This window comes from Ricinus communis, chromosome 7, assembly GCF_019578655.1.
Source record: "Ricinus communis isolate WT05 ecotype wild-type chromosome 7, ASM1957865v1, whole genome shotgun sequence".
Lineage (NCBI taxonomy): Eukaryota > Viridiplantae > Streptophyta > Magnoliopsida > Malpighiales > Euphorbiaceae > Ricinus > Ricinus communis.
In genome coordinates, this window is record NC_063262.1 from 25,931,563 (window position 1) to 25,945,190 (window position 13,628).

At 34.5% G+C, this 13,628-nt stretch overlaps 1 non-coding gene across 1 annotated transcript; it reads right to left on the minus strand.

The window, feature by feature from the left end:
• Nucleotides 1-2,761: 2,761 nt before the first annotated feature.
• LOC112536803 lies at nucleotides 2,762-2,868 on the minus strand. Its single transcript, XR_003080741.1, has one exon. It is a non-coding gene; the product is annotated as a small nucleolar RNA R71 (small nucleolar RNA).
• Between the last annotated feature and the right edge of the window lie 10,760 nt (nucleotides 2,869-13,628).

The window sequence follows — 13,628 nt, forward strand, 5'->3', positions numbered from 1 at the left end:
AGAAAATCTGAGAAATTCAACTCTCCCCAGTACTAGATATATCCCCATTATCTTCTTAATGATGAAAGAAATAACGGACGAGAATCATTTTATATTACCTAATGCCTATACCATAAACAAACCACGACATCATATTCCTCTTGCTTTGGCTCTTTTTTTTTTTTTTTCCTTTTTTGTGCATCAGTTGTCATGTAATCTTTTCTTCTTTTTTCTTCTTTTATGTTCTATTTACAGAGAGATTTTCTTTTGCCACCCACCCACTTGTTAGCATGAAGATTCCTTTATGATGGATGACCACAGTATTTTTGTTTTCATACAGACATGATCATGGTGTGGACCAATTCCTTCGGCCTTACCTTTAAAGAACTCCTCACCCATATAAGTTCTTTAAATAATTAAGAGACTCTTTATTTGACAATAATAAAAAATCTTAATTCTTAAGTCTGTTTAATATTACATGCAACTTAAGTGACATGCATTTTCAATCTTCCATGCAGAATAAGTTTCAAGTTTAAAGTAAATCGAAGAGGCTTCAATATTTCTTCCTGAGAATTGCCTTAGAAACTCCAAGCTATATACACGATCCTCAATCAAATCAAGCTTCAAGTAAAAGCTATATTATCAAATCAATAAAGAAACAGACATTTTATTTGAAATACACGACAAAACCATTTCTAATTATTTGAGCAGTGAGTTCTGATCAAGTTTCATGTATGAAAAGCACATCATAGATAACCTTTCTACCATTTCTTAGTGTTGACACAAATCGAACCTCTTCCTCCCCAACTTCACACTTGACTTAAACTGGCTTGTCAAATGAACTGGAAATGAACATAACATTTGTGATAATGACCAGTGCAGCCACTATCTATGATCCTTAGAGGCTTTCATGGGCTTGTGAAGCCATGAACAAGTTTTCAGTTTTCATCCTGTTGATAGTTCTCCCCAGTAACACTAGTGTCCTATAAAATTCCTTAGGCATGGGCCAAGCTTATTGCAAAAGTTGCAATGATAGGAAGGGCTATCTTTGTACCAACAATTTTCTTGGTTATTATTGAGTATTTATGCTTAATTGTGGATCTTAAATGTGATTATTAATTTTTATGTTAGACGGAACGTTTTGATGCAACATGAAGCTAAAAGGATGATATTTGATGAGTTTTCATAAAGACTGATTCTTTGGAGAGTTTCGGATAAAAGGGAGAAAAGATGGCAGAGGATCTCTTCAGTTAGAGCGTGCCCATGGCATATTCTAGAAATCTGAATTTTGTGGAAAGAGGCTTAAAGTGATATTATTTGTCATGTGGCTTTTTAATTCGTTTTTGGGAGTGTTTATTCACTAAAACTCCTTAGGAATGAATGATTTCTATGTGTGGCTAAACTCTTTTCTTTCCAACTCAAGATTAATTAAGGTTTGAATTCATATAGATTATGATATTTAATTGTTCTTCATTATTTTCTCAAATTTATTAATATTCATGTATCTTCTATGTCTATTAGGAATTCTATTTTTGTTGATTGTGTAAAAATGCCTATTACTTAATTATCAAGATAGTCTACGCCAAATTAGAATATTAAATCTATAATTATTAATTATTCTAATGATTAGTGGTAGAATAACATACCCATGTTATATGGATACATGATCTAGTCTAAATGAATTCATCTTATATATTTTTTGGCTAGAATTGGGTTTCTCTAAATTGCATTGCTATTGGTAAATTAAATTTTAGAAGCTTTTCTAGGGTTATTTATTTAATAATAGAATTAATCAAATGGCTTCCATTGATTAACGAAAAATTAAGGAGAAATTAGGTTGTTAGAGCTTTTCAATAACTATAACCAATTTATTAATAGATTTGGAAATTATATTTGCATCAATGATCAGTTCAATGAATTAAACTAAGATTATACATTGGGTTGGAGTTTTCTCACATTGATTTAACTTCTCAAATTTTATTATTGCTTCTAATTGATTTTTAGTTTAATTTGTTTTGATTCCAAATTTAAAATCCCTCCTAATTTTATTTGAATTTTGTTAAAGAAATAAATCTTACTAATCTCTATGGATTCGACCCTACTTGTCACCATTTATAAGTTGTTTTTATTTGAAGAGTAGGAATTTATTTTTATTAGATTTGACACCCATCAAATTTTGGCGCCGTTGCCGGGGATTGGTGTCACTCAATTAGATTTATTTCTTTTATGTCTCGTTCTTCTCATACAGGAAAATTTGAATTTGATCCTAAGATTGAGAAAACCGCAAAAAGAATAAGGAAAGAGACTAACGAACGTCGTAAGAATTCAAAATCTTCTTCGCCTTCTACACCTCCAGAATTGGAAACAGATTTTGACTTGGTTGATTCTTCAAGTGATTCTGAATTAAAAGAAACCATGGAAAATCAAGGAAGAACTCTAAGGGAATTGGCGGCACCAAATGTAGGCCAACAACCGCTTTGCATTCAATATCCCAATTTAGAGGTAGCCTTTGAGCTAAAATCAGGTTTGATACATTTATTACCTACTTTTCGCGGTCTTCAGAATGAATATCCTCATAAACACTTGAAAGAATTACATGTGGTGTGTTCGAGTATGATACCACAAGGGGTATCTGAAGAATAATCAAAATGCATGCATTTCCATTTCATTAGCCGATAGAGCTAAAGATTGGCTATTCTATTTACCATCCGGTTCTACCACCATATGGACGGATATGGCAAGAGCAATTCTTGACAAGTTCTTTCCCGCCTCAAGAGCCACAAGTATAAGGAGGGAAATATGTGGAATCAAGCAAAAAGATGTGGAAACTCGCCATGAATATTGGGAACGGTTCAAAAAATTATGCGCAAGTTGCCCTCAACATGGAATTACCAAACAACTTCTCATCCAATACTTTTATAAGGGATTGTTACCCATAGAGAGAAAAATTATGGATGCCGCTAGTGGAGGCGCTATAGTGAACAAAACTCCTCAAGCCGCTAGGGAATTGATCTCCATCATGGCTGCCAACTCTCAACAATTTGGCTTCGGTCAAGACTCAACACCAAGAAGAGTGAATGAGGTAAGTAGCAATTCTATCGAACCTCAATTATCTAAACTAACCTCTCTTGTTCAATAATTGGCCTTAGGAAATGCACTAAAAGCCAGAGTTTGCAGAATTTGTATCGATCCAAGTCATCCAACCGACATGTGTCCAACACTTCAAAAGGATTCTAATGAGCAAGTTAACATGGTTGGAGAATTTCCAAACAAGAAGTATGATCCCTATTCAAATACATATAATACAGGATATAGGGATCATCCTAACCTTAGCTATGGATCAAGAAATCAAAATTTTCAAAAATCTCATCAAAGATCAGGAAATTTCCAACAATCACCTCCCATAAAGCAAGGTATGTCTCTTGAAGATATTGTTAAAGAGCTTGCTAATAATACAAATGTTTTTCAACAGGAAACGAGAGCAATTATTCAAAATTTAGAGGCTCAAGTAGGGCAATTGGCATCTTCAGTGAGCAAATTAGAATCTCAAGGTAAATTGCCATCACAAACAATTGTCAATCCAAGGCACAATGCTAGTGCAATAACCTTGAGAAGCGGAAAAGAATTGAAAGAATTTAATGATGCAAAAAGGCATGGGCAAGCCTTAGAAGAGGAGGTTGAAAAAGAAGTGGCGACCTCATCGCAAGAAACCGACCAATCTCAAGTACCAAACAACGAGAAACAAAGGTATTGGTGACAAAACCTCCTTTTCCCGAAAGATTTGCCAAATCTAAAAAACAAGAAGAGGAAAAAGAGATATTTGAGACATTTCGCAAAATTGAGGTAAATATTCCTTTACTCGATGCAATTAAGCAAGTACCTCGTTATGTTAAATTTCTCAAAGATTGTGCACTAATAAGAAAAAGTTATAAGGTATGGAAAAGATAAGTGTGGGTGAGAATGTTTCGGCTATTCTTCAAAAAATGCTACCTCTCAAGTGCAAGGATCCAGGTACGTGTATTATCCATTGTAAGATAGGCAATGTTGAAATTCAGAGGGTGATGTGTGATTTAGAAGCCTCAATAAATGTAATGCCTCTTTCAATTTATGCATCTTTAAAATGTGGTAAACTAAAAGAAACGGATGTTGTTATACAACTTGCGGATAAGTCGGTTGTGTATCCTGAAGGTGTCTTAGAGGATGTTTTAGTGCAAGTGAATCTAGCATGACCATTTGTGAAGTAAAAAACGACTCTTGACCCCATAAAATGGGCATAAAATGGGAAAGGGTGGTTATAAGTCATATAGAATCAATGGATTTATGGCACAATCCATTGGTATTTCCTGCAGATTTTTATGTACTTGACATGGAATAAGATAATTCTCCTACTCAACATCAATTTTGTTAGGAAGACCATTTCTTAAAACTTCAAAAATAAAAATTGATGTACATGATGGCACACTTAGCATGGAATTTGATAATGAGATCATAAAATTTAATATCTATGATGCCATGAGATATCCTAGTAATGTATCCTCATTTTTTATTTTAGATGCGATTGACACTTTAGTGCAGGAAACTTTTGAGTTGGAACATGAAGACAAGTTACAAGTTGCACTCACTAACAACCTCAATCCAAAAGAACTTGTACGCCTTGAAGCACTTTATATGATAGATTCGTCTCTACAAGACACCATTTTTGCATTGGACGCACTCGAGCTTGTGAAAAATAATGTTGCTTATATTGATTTATCTTATTCTCATAAAAAGCTTATTCCTTCTACCATACAAGCACCAAAGTTAGAATTGAAAGCTCTACCTAGTCATCTAAAGTATATGTTTTTAGGAGAAAATGAATCCTTGTCAGTTATCATATCTAATAAACTCACTACTTTAGAAGAAGAGGCGTTGATTCGGGTACTTAGAGAGTACAAAGAAGCAATTGGGTGGACTATAGTTGATATCAAAAGATTGAGCCCCTTTTTGTGCATGCATAGAATACTAGAAGAGAAGAGCAAGCCATCTAGAAAAGCCCAACGCCGACTAAACCCTCCTATGATAGAAGTGGTAAATAAAGAAATTATAAAATTTCTCGATGCAAGTATGATCTACCCAATTTTTTATAGCAAATTGGTAAGTCCAATTCAAGTTGTCCCAAATAAAATGAGTATAACAGTTGTAGAGAATTCAGACTGTGAGTCAGTTCCAACCCGCATTCAAAATGGGTGGAGAGTTTGTATAGACTATAGAAAATTGAATACTTCAACTTGGAAAGATCATTTTCCTCTCCTATTTATTGATAAAATGCTTGAGCGTTTAGCCGGTCGTTCTCACTTTTGTTGTCTTGATGGTCAATCAGGCTTACACCAAGTTTCGGTGGCACCCGAAGACCAAGAAAAGACAACCTTCACTTGTCCATTTGGGACCTTTGCATATCGACGGATGCTGTTTGGTCATTGTAATGAACCCGCAACCTTCCAAAGGTGTATGGTTAGTATATTTTCATATTATGTAAAGAATATCATAGAAGTTTTTATGGATGATTTTACGGTCTATGGTAATTCTTTTAATGAATGTTTAGCTAACCTTACTAAAATTCTTAAGCGGTGCATAGAGATAAACCTAGTTTTAAATTATGAAAAGTGTCACTTCATGGTCGATCAAGGTCTTATTCTAGGTCATGTTGTGTCTTCTAGAGGAATTGAAGTTAATAAATCTAAGATAGATGTGATCAAATCCTTGCCTTACCCCACTAGTGTGTGGGAAGTTCGTTCTTTTCTTGGTCATGCAGGATTCTATCGACGTTTTATCAAGGATTTTTCAAAAGTAGCTCAACCGTTGTGTCGTTTACTACAAAAGGATGTTGAGTTTATACTTAATGAGTGATGCAATGAGGCATTCGATAAATTGAAAGATGTGCTAACTTCAGCACCAATTATTCAACCACCGGGTTGGACCCTTCCATTTGAAATCATGTGCGATGCTAGCAACCATGTCGTGGGTGCCGTCCTTGGGCAAAGAGTAGGAAGAGCTCCACATGTCATTTACTACGCCTCAAAATCACTAGACAATGCACAATGCAACTACACAACAATGGAAAAAGAACTTTTAGCCATTATTTTTGCTTTAGAGAAATTTCGCTCATATTTACTTGGAACTAGCGTGATTGTTTACTCTGATTATGCAACTCTCAAGTATTTGCTTTCCAAGAAGGACGTAAGAGTAAGGCTTATTCATTGGATACTCTTACTACAAGAGTTTAACTTAACAATAAAAGACAAGAAAGGAACCGAGAATTTGATTGCGGATCACCTTAGTCGCCTAATCACAAATGAAGAACCATCACCTTTGAAGGATGAATTTCCAGATGAGCATCTCTTTTCTATTCATAATTCTATTCCTTGGTTTGCTGATATAGTTAATTACTTAGTTACTAGAACGTTACCAAATGATTTATCTAGGGCTCAAAAGGATCGAATTAAGAGTGATGCCAAATATTATATATGGGATGATCCTTACTTGTGGAAATTTTGCTCCGATCAAATCATTAGAAGATGTGTATCGATATAGTTAACTACTTAGTTACTAGAACGTTACCAAATGATTTATTTAGAGCTCAAAAGGATCGAATTAAGAGTGATGCCAAATATTATATATGGAATGATCCTTACTTGTGGAAATTTTGCTCCGATCAAATCATTAGAAGATGTGTGTCACAACATGAAGTTGCATCCATTCAAACATTTTGTCATTCATATGCATGTGGTGGGCACTTTGGCCCCAAAAGAACGGCTAATAAGGTGTTAGAATGTGGATTATTTTGGTCCAATTTGTTTCGTGATTCATACATGTTTTGTAAAGCATGCGAAAATTGTCAAAGACGAGAAACTTAGGACATAGAGATCAAATGCCACTTACCTCCATTCTTATTTGTGAAATATTTGATGTTTGGGGTATAGATTTCATGGGTCCTTTTCCTCCTTCTAATGGCAATATTTACATACTTCTTGTTGTAGATTATGTTTCAAAGTGGGTAGTGGCAAAAGCTACTCGAACTAATGATTTTAAAGTTGTTGTAGATTTTCTCAACATTTGGCACGCCAAGAGTTTTGATTAGTGACCGTGGCACTCATTTTTGCAATAGAGTGGTTGAAGCCTTGTTGAAAAAGTACAATGTCACTCACCATACTTCTACAGGCCTATCACCCATAAACAAGTGGGCAAGCGGAAGTCTCCAATAAAGAAATCAAATCAATTCTCGAAAAGGTTGTCAATCCTAATAGGAAAGATTGGAGTGCACGACTTGAAGATGCGCTATGGTCTTATAGAACGGCTTATAAAACCCATATAGGTATGTCCTCTTATCGTCTAATCTTTGGGAAGTTGTGCCACCTCCCGGTTGAATTGAAATGTAAAGCATATTGGGCGGTCAAGCAATACAATATGGAGATGCATGAAGCCGGTTCACAAATAAGATTGCAACTACAAGAGCTAGAAGAAATTCGTCTAGATGCATATGAGAGTGCACGAATTTACAAAGAAAAGATAAAGAAATTTCATGATAATGTGATTTTTAGGAAGAGCTTTTGTATCGGACAAAAAGTTCTTCTCTATAATTCTAGACTCAAATTATTTTCAGGTAAGTTGCGTTCTAGATGGAGTGCTCCTTTTACTGTCACTAATGTTTTTTCTCATGGTGCAGTAGAAATTCAAAGCCAAGACACTGAAAAGATGTTCAAAGTTAATGGTCAAGATGTTCAAAATCTTTTTATAAGGGATTTCAACTTGATAATATTGCAGAAAATAACTTGGAGTGTCCAAGTTATACATAGCATGCGACCATGTCTAGCCAGAGACATTAAATAAAGGCACTTTTTGGGAGGCAACTTAAATTTATTTTCTATTTTATTTTATTTTCTCATCATTCTGCGGTTTTTATAGTTGATTTTCGTGTTCCCTTATTAAATGTCTTTTTATGAGTTTTTGGGCAGAAAGGAACTATGTTTAGCACAAGGGCACGCTACATTTTGAGCTAATATAAAAATAACAGAGCGTGCCCACGCTCTAGCAAAGATCTTTTGTCTAAAAAAAATCTTTTTATTTTCAATTATCATTTTTTTGATTATTTTCTTTTTACATTTTTTTATCTTTCATTATTATTATCATTACCCTATTGTTTTAGTTTACCTTCTTCTCTAATTTAATAAGCAGCTCCTTCTCTATTTGTTAAACCCTAAGAACCGTCTATTGTGCAACTCCGGCAAGCGGGCGGCCTTTCTCCAAACACCTTGCCGTTCATTCATCCTAGAATCGATCGCGTTCTTTTCTGGCGATCATCTTCTCCACAAAAATCAGTGCAATGGTTAAGAAAATGATGGATCACAAGCCAAAGCTAAAGGCAACTCCACAATAATCGCGCAAAGTCAAATCAAATGTTTCAAGCTCACGAGCACGAATTCGAAAAGGGATGCATATTTTGCCCCCATCCAAAACTGAATTGAAAGGAAACTTGATATTTAGTAGCTAAGTCCAAAAAGAAAGGTATAAATTTTTCTCTCAACAATCTATTATTCCTTGCAAATATATTGATTGTTTGACTTTGGAAAAATTGAATATTAAAGAAGATATGGATAGTACATTGATAATATTGGATGGCAAGCATACTTTTCAATTAATTATCCATGTTATATTGAACTTGTGCGTGAGTTTTACACTACTTTTGAGTTTGACAAGAAAGTTGATATTACATTGAACACTCCAAGAGTAGTGTGTTTTAGGTTGTTGGGCAGGGAGTTCAAACTCTCTATCACACAATTTAACCTTGCCTTTGGTTTTATCACAGATGATTATGCTAAAACTAATGAATATGCGAAGTCTGTTTGTGCTTTTTTACCTGAATTTGAACCAGTTCCTTTGTATAAGCAAATGTCTACAGGCATCAGATATGACCCTAGTAAGTCACAAGCTAGTTATCTATATGACCAAGCCTTGAAATATATTCATAGGTTTCTAGCTTTTACTTTTTCAGGTAAGAAAGATAATTCTGGCATACTTTCAAAAACTGAGTTTTTTTTCTTGTGGTGTATGCAAAAAGGAATTAAAGTGAACCTTGGATTTTGGTTGGCTTCTCAATTTGACAATGTTATTATGAAGAAGCATCCTATGATTCTAGGTTCTTTGATTACTTTATTGGCTATACACACAAATTTGCTTGATATTGATAATAATATCCTGCATATTGCTTGTGATATGCTTCCTTTGGATATAAAATGCTTAATGAGTATGGGTCTAGTGTGGAAGAAGGAAGGTGTGCCTTGTTTTCAGTCTACAGGTCCTATCGCAAAGAACATTTTAAAGCGAAAACTCCATCGAGACGAGGATGAGGAGGAGAATTTAATTTCCAACGATGAACCATCTTCTCCTGGATCATCCTCCCAAGGGCGATATACTAAACAACTCCAACGCCTTGAACAACGACAAATAGAAATTGAATTGAACTTGATGGCTTTCTTCAAGCACATGGGTTTTACTCCACCATATCCGCCTCGTTGTTAGACATTTTCGCTATGCCTAGCATACTCAAGAAAGTTTCACCATTCCTATCTTTTATTTCCAAGTTGATATGTTAGGCATTATATAAATACATTGGGGACAATGTATGAGATAAGTGTAAGGTGTTTATAGGCTATTTTTGGGCATTGTACATGCATGTTAAAGTGAACCTTGTTTAATTTTTTTTTTTGTATTGTCCCTACACTTATCTCATACATTATCCGCAATGTATTTATATAATGCCTAACGTATCAAATTGGAAATAAGAGATAGGAATGGTGGAACTTCCCTGAGTATGTTGTGCATAGCGAAAATGTCTAATAGCGAGGTGGATATGGTGGAGTAAAACCCATGTGCTTGAAGAAAGCCATCAAGTTCAATTCCATTTCTATTTATTGTTGTTCAAGGCATTGGATTTGTTCAGTATATCGCCCCGAGGAGGATGATCCAAGAGAAGATGGTTCATTGTTGGAAATTAAATTCTCCTTCTCATCCTCGTCTTAACAGAGTTTTCGCTTTGAAATGTTCTTCGCGATAGGACCTGTAAACTGAAAACAAGGCACACCTTACTTCTTCCACACTAAATCCATACTCATTAAGCATTTTATATCCAAAGGAAGCATATCATAAGCAACATGCTGGACATTATTATCAATATCAAGCAAATTTGTGCGTATAGCCAATTGAGTAATCAAAGAACCTAAAATCATATGACGTTTCTTCATAATAACATTGTCAAATTGAGAAGCCAACCAAAATCCAAGGTTCACTTTAATTCCTTTTTGCATGCACCACAAGAAAAAAAAAATTCAGTTTTTGAAAGTATGCCAGAATTATCTTTCCTACCTGAAAAAATAAAAGCTAAAAACCTATGAATATATTTCAAGGCTTGGTCATATAGATAACTAGTTTGTGACTTACTAGGGTCATATCTGATGCTTGTAGACATTTGCTTATACAGAGGAACTAGTTCAAATTCAGGTAAAAAATCACAAACAGACTTCTCATTAGCATAATCATTTGTGATAAAACCAAAGGCGAGGTTAAATTGTGTGATAGAGAGTTTGAACTCCCTTCCCAACAACCTAAAACACACTACTCCTGGAGTGTTCAATATAATATCAACTTTCTTGTCAAACTCAAAAGTAGTGTAAAACTCACGCACAAGTTCAATATAACATGGATAATTAATTAAAAAGTATACTTGTCATCCAATATTATCAATGTACTTATCCGCATCTTCTTTAATATTCAATCTTTCCAAAGTCAAACAATCAATATATTTGCAAGGAATAATAGATTGTTGAGAGAAAAATTTATACCTTCTTTGTGGACTTGCTTACTAAATATCAAATATCCTTTTAATTCAGTTTCGGATGGGGGCAAAATATGCATCCCTTTTCCAATTCGTGCTCGTGAGCTTGAAACATTTGATTTGACTTTACGCGATTATTGTGGAGTTGCCTTTAGCTTTGGCTTGTGACCCATCGTTTTCTTAACCATTGGACTGATTTTTGTGGAGAAGGAGGACGAACGACGGAACGAACGGCAAGCGGGTTTGGAGAAAAGCGCGACAGAGAAGATGATGCGCGGCGCTCGCTTGTTGCGGTTTAACAAATAGAAAGGCCAAATTTGAAAAGAAGGTAAACTAAAACAATTAGGGTAAAAATAATAATAATAATGAAAGATAAAAAATATAAAAAGAAATAGAAATAAAATAATTAAAAGAAATGATAATTAAATTAAAAATAAAAAGATCTTTTTTATACAGAAGATCTTCTTTGCTAGAGCGTGGGCACGCTCTGTTATTTTTATATTAGCTCAAAATATAGTGTGCCCTGTGCTAAACATAGTTCCTTTCTGCCCCAAAACTCATAAAAAGACATTTAGTAAGGGAACACGAAAATCAACTATAAAAACCGCAGAATAATGAGAAAGTAAAATAAACTAAAAAATAAATTTGGGTTGTCTCCCAAAAAGCGCCTTTATTTAATGTCTTTGGCTAGACATGGTCGCACGCTATGTATAACTTGGACACTCCAAGTTAATTTCTGCAATATTGTCAAGTTGAAAGGTTTTAAGCGTTAACCATTAACTTTGAATATCTTTTCAGTGTCTTGGCTTTGAATTTCTATTGCACCATGAGAAAAAACATTAGTGACAGTAAAAGGACCACTCCATCTGGAACGCAACTTACCTGGAAATAATTTGAGTCTAGAATTATAGAGAAGAACTTTTTGTCCGATACAAAAGCTCTTCTTAGAAATCACATTATCATGAAATTTCTTTATCTTTCTTTGTAAATTGCACCTCATATGCATCTGAATTTCTTCTAGCTCTTGTAGTTGCAATCTTATTTGTGAACCGGCTTCATCTCCATATTGTATTGGGTATGCTTTATATTTCAATTCAACCGGAGGTGGCACAACTTCTCAAAGATTAGACGATAAGAGGACATACCTATATGGGTTTTATAAGCCGTTCTATAAGACCATAGCGCATCTTCAAGTCGTGCACTCCAATCTTTTCTATTAGGATTGACAATCTTTTTGAGGATCGATTTGATTTCTCTATTGGAGACTTCTACTTGCTCACTTGTTTGTGGGTGATAGGCTGTAGAAGTACGGTGAGTGACATTGTACTTTTTCAACAAGGCTTCAACCACTCTATTGCAAAAATGAGTGCCACGGTCACTAATCAAAACTTTTGGCGTGCCAAATGTTGAGAAAATCTGAGACTTAAAAAAATCAACAGCAAATTTAGAATCATTAGTCCGAGTAGCTTTGGCCACTACCTACTTTGAAACATAATCCACAGCAAGAAGTATGTAAATACTGCCATTAGAATGAAGAAAAGAACCCATGAAATCTATACCTCAAACATCAAATATTTCACAAATAAGAATGGAGGTAAGTGGCATTTCTTTTCCATATTTACTTCCAAGCTTCTTGCCTGAGATGCACCATCTGACAAGACTCTTCAATCGCGAAGACGTTATCCTCAAATTTCTTGGGCACATTGATTATAATCTTGTCCACCACTTATCTGTTGAAGTATTGCCTCACCTTGAAGCCTAACCTGGTTTATGAAATCCATCAGCTTGCTCGAGTCATCTTTTACAAACTCAAACTCTTTCATTGTCAATAGCTCAAATTTCCCTCTTAAGGGTGGTGAGGAGTATGAGAGCTTTGACTCTGTCATTAACCTCAAATGTTTCACTCGAGCACTTTTTTAGATTTTTCTGATCGATAATGCTAGTGAAAATATATGATAAACCAAGGCTTTGTCCTTCATTAGCTTTTCTTTCTTATGAGCTTTGATTTGAGCCAAGATTAGAATTGACCCTGAAGGCGGGCATATCTGCGTTTTGCCAAAGCTCTTGAGATCTCAAATAAAACCTCATTTTGACAACCCAAATAAAGCAAGAGTCTCCTAAAAATATTAAAATTACAAAAGAAGCAGAACTAGTTGGAGACATCAAGAAAACTTTGTACATCTCTTACATTCAATTTCAGTGTTTACGCTCGTCTCCAACATACTACATTCAATTTCAGTGTTTACGCTCGTTCCCAACATACTCAAATCTCTCCAACTTAAACCTCACAGCCCAAAGAAATGAGGCTCTGATTCCATTCATAAACTCTAGAGACCCAAAAAAAAAGAAAAAATGAAATAAAAGCCTTAGCAAATCAAATTGATTTAGTAAGAACTTATCATTAGCATGACTTATACAGAATTAACAATATCTTATATCCTCTATATTCTTCTTATAACCATCCAAAAAGCTAAGATTGGGAGCTTTAGAGAATTGCAAAACAGAGCTGATGCTAGACATTTTTTTTTAATAGAGAATTACAAGCCTATAAAACAACTTGGACTCTAAATTCTAATTGTATTTGACAAAAATGACACCAAATTTAATAACTTTGCATATAACTAAGAGATCCATCGCTTAACAATGATAAAAACTTCTAATTCTCAAGTTCATTTAAACATATTTTAGATACAGATTTGAATTAAACCATCAAGGATTTAAAATAAAATAAATAGGTCAAAAAAATATTCAATTTTTCAGATATGCAACTTAACATCTTTAG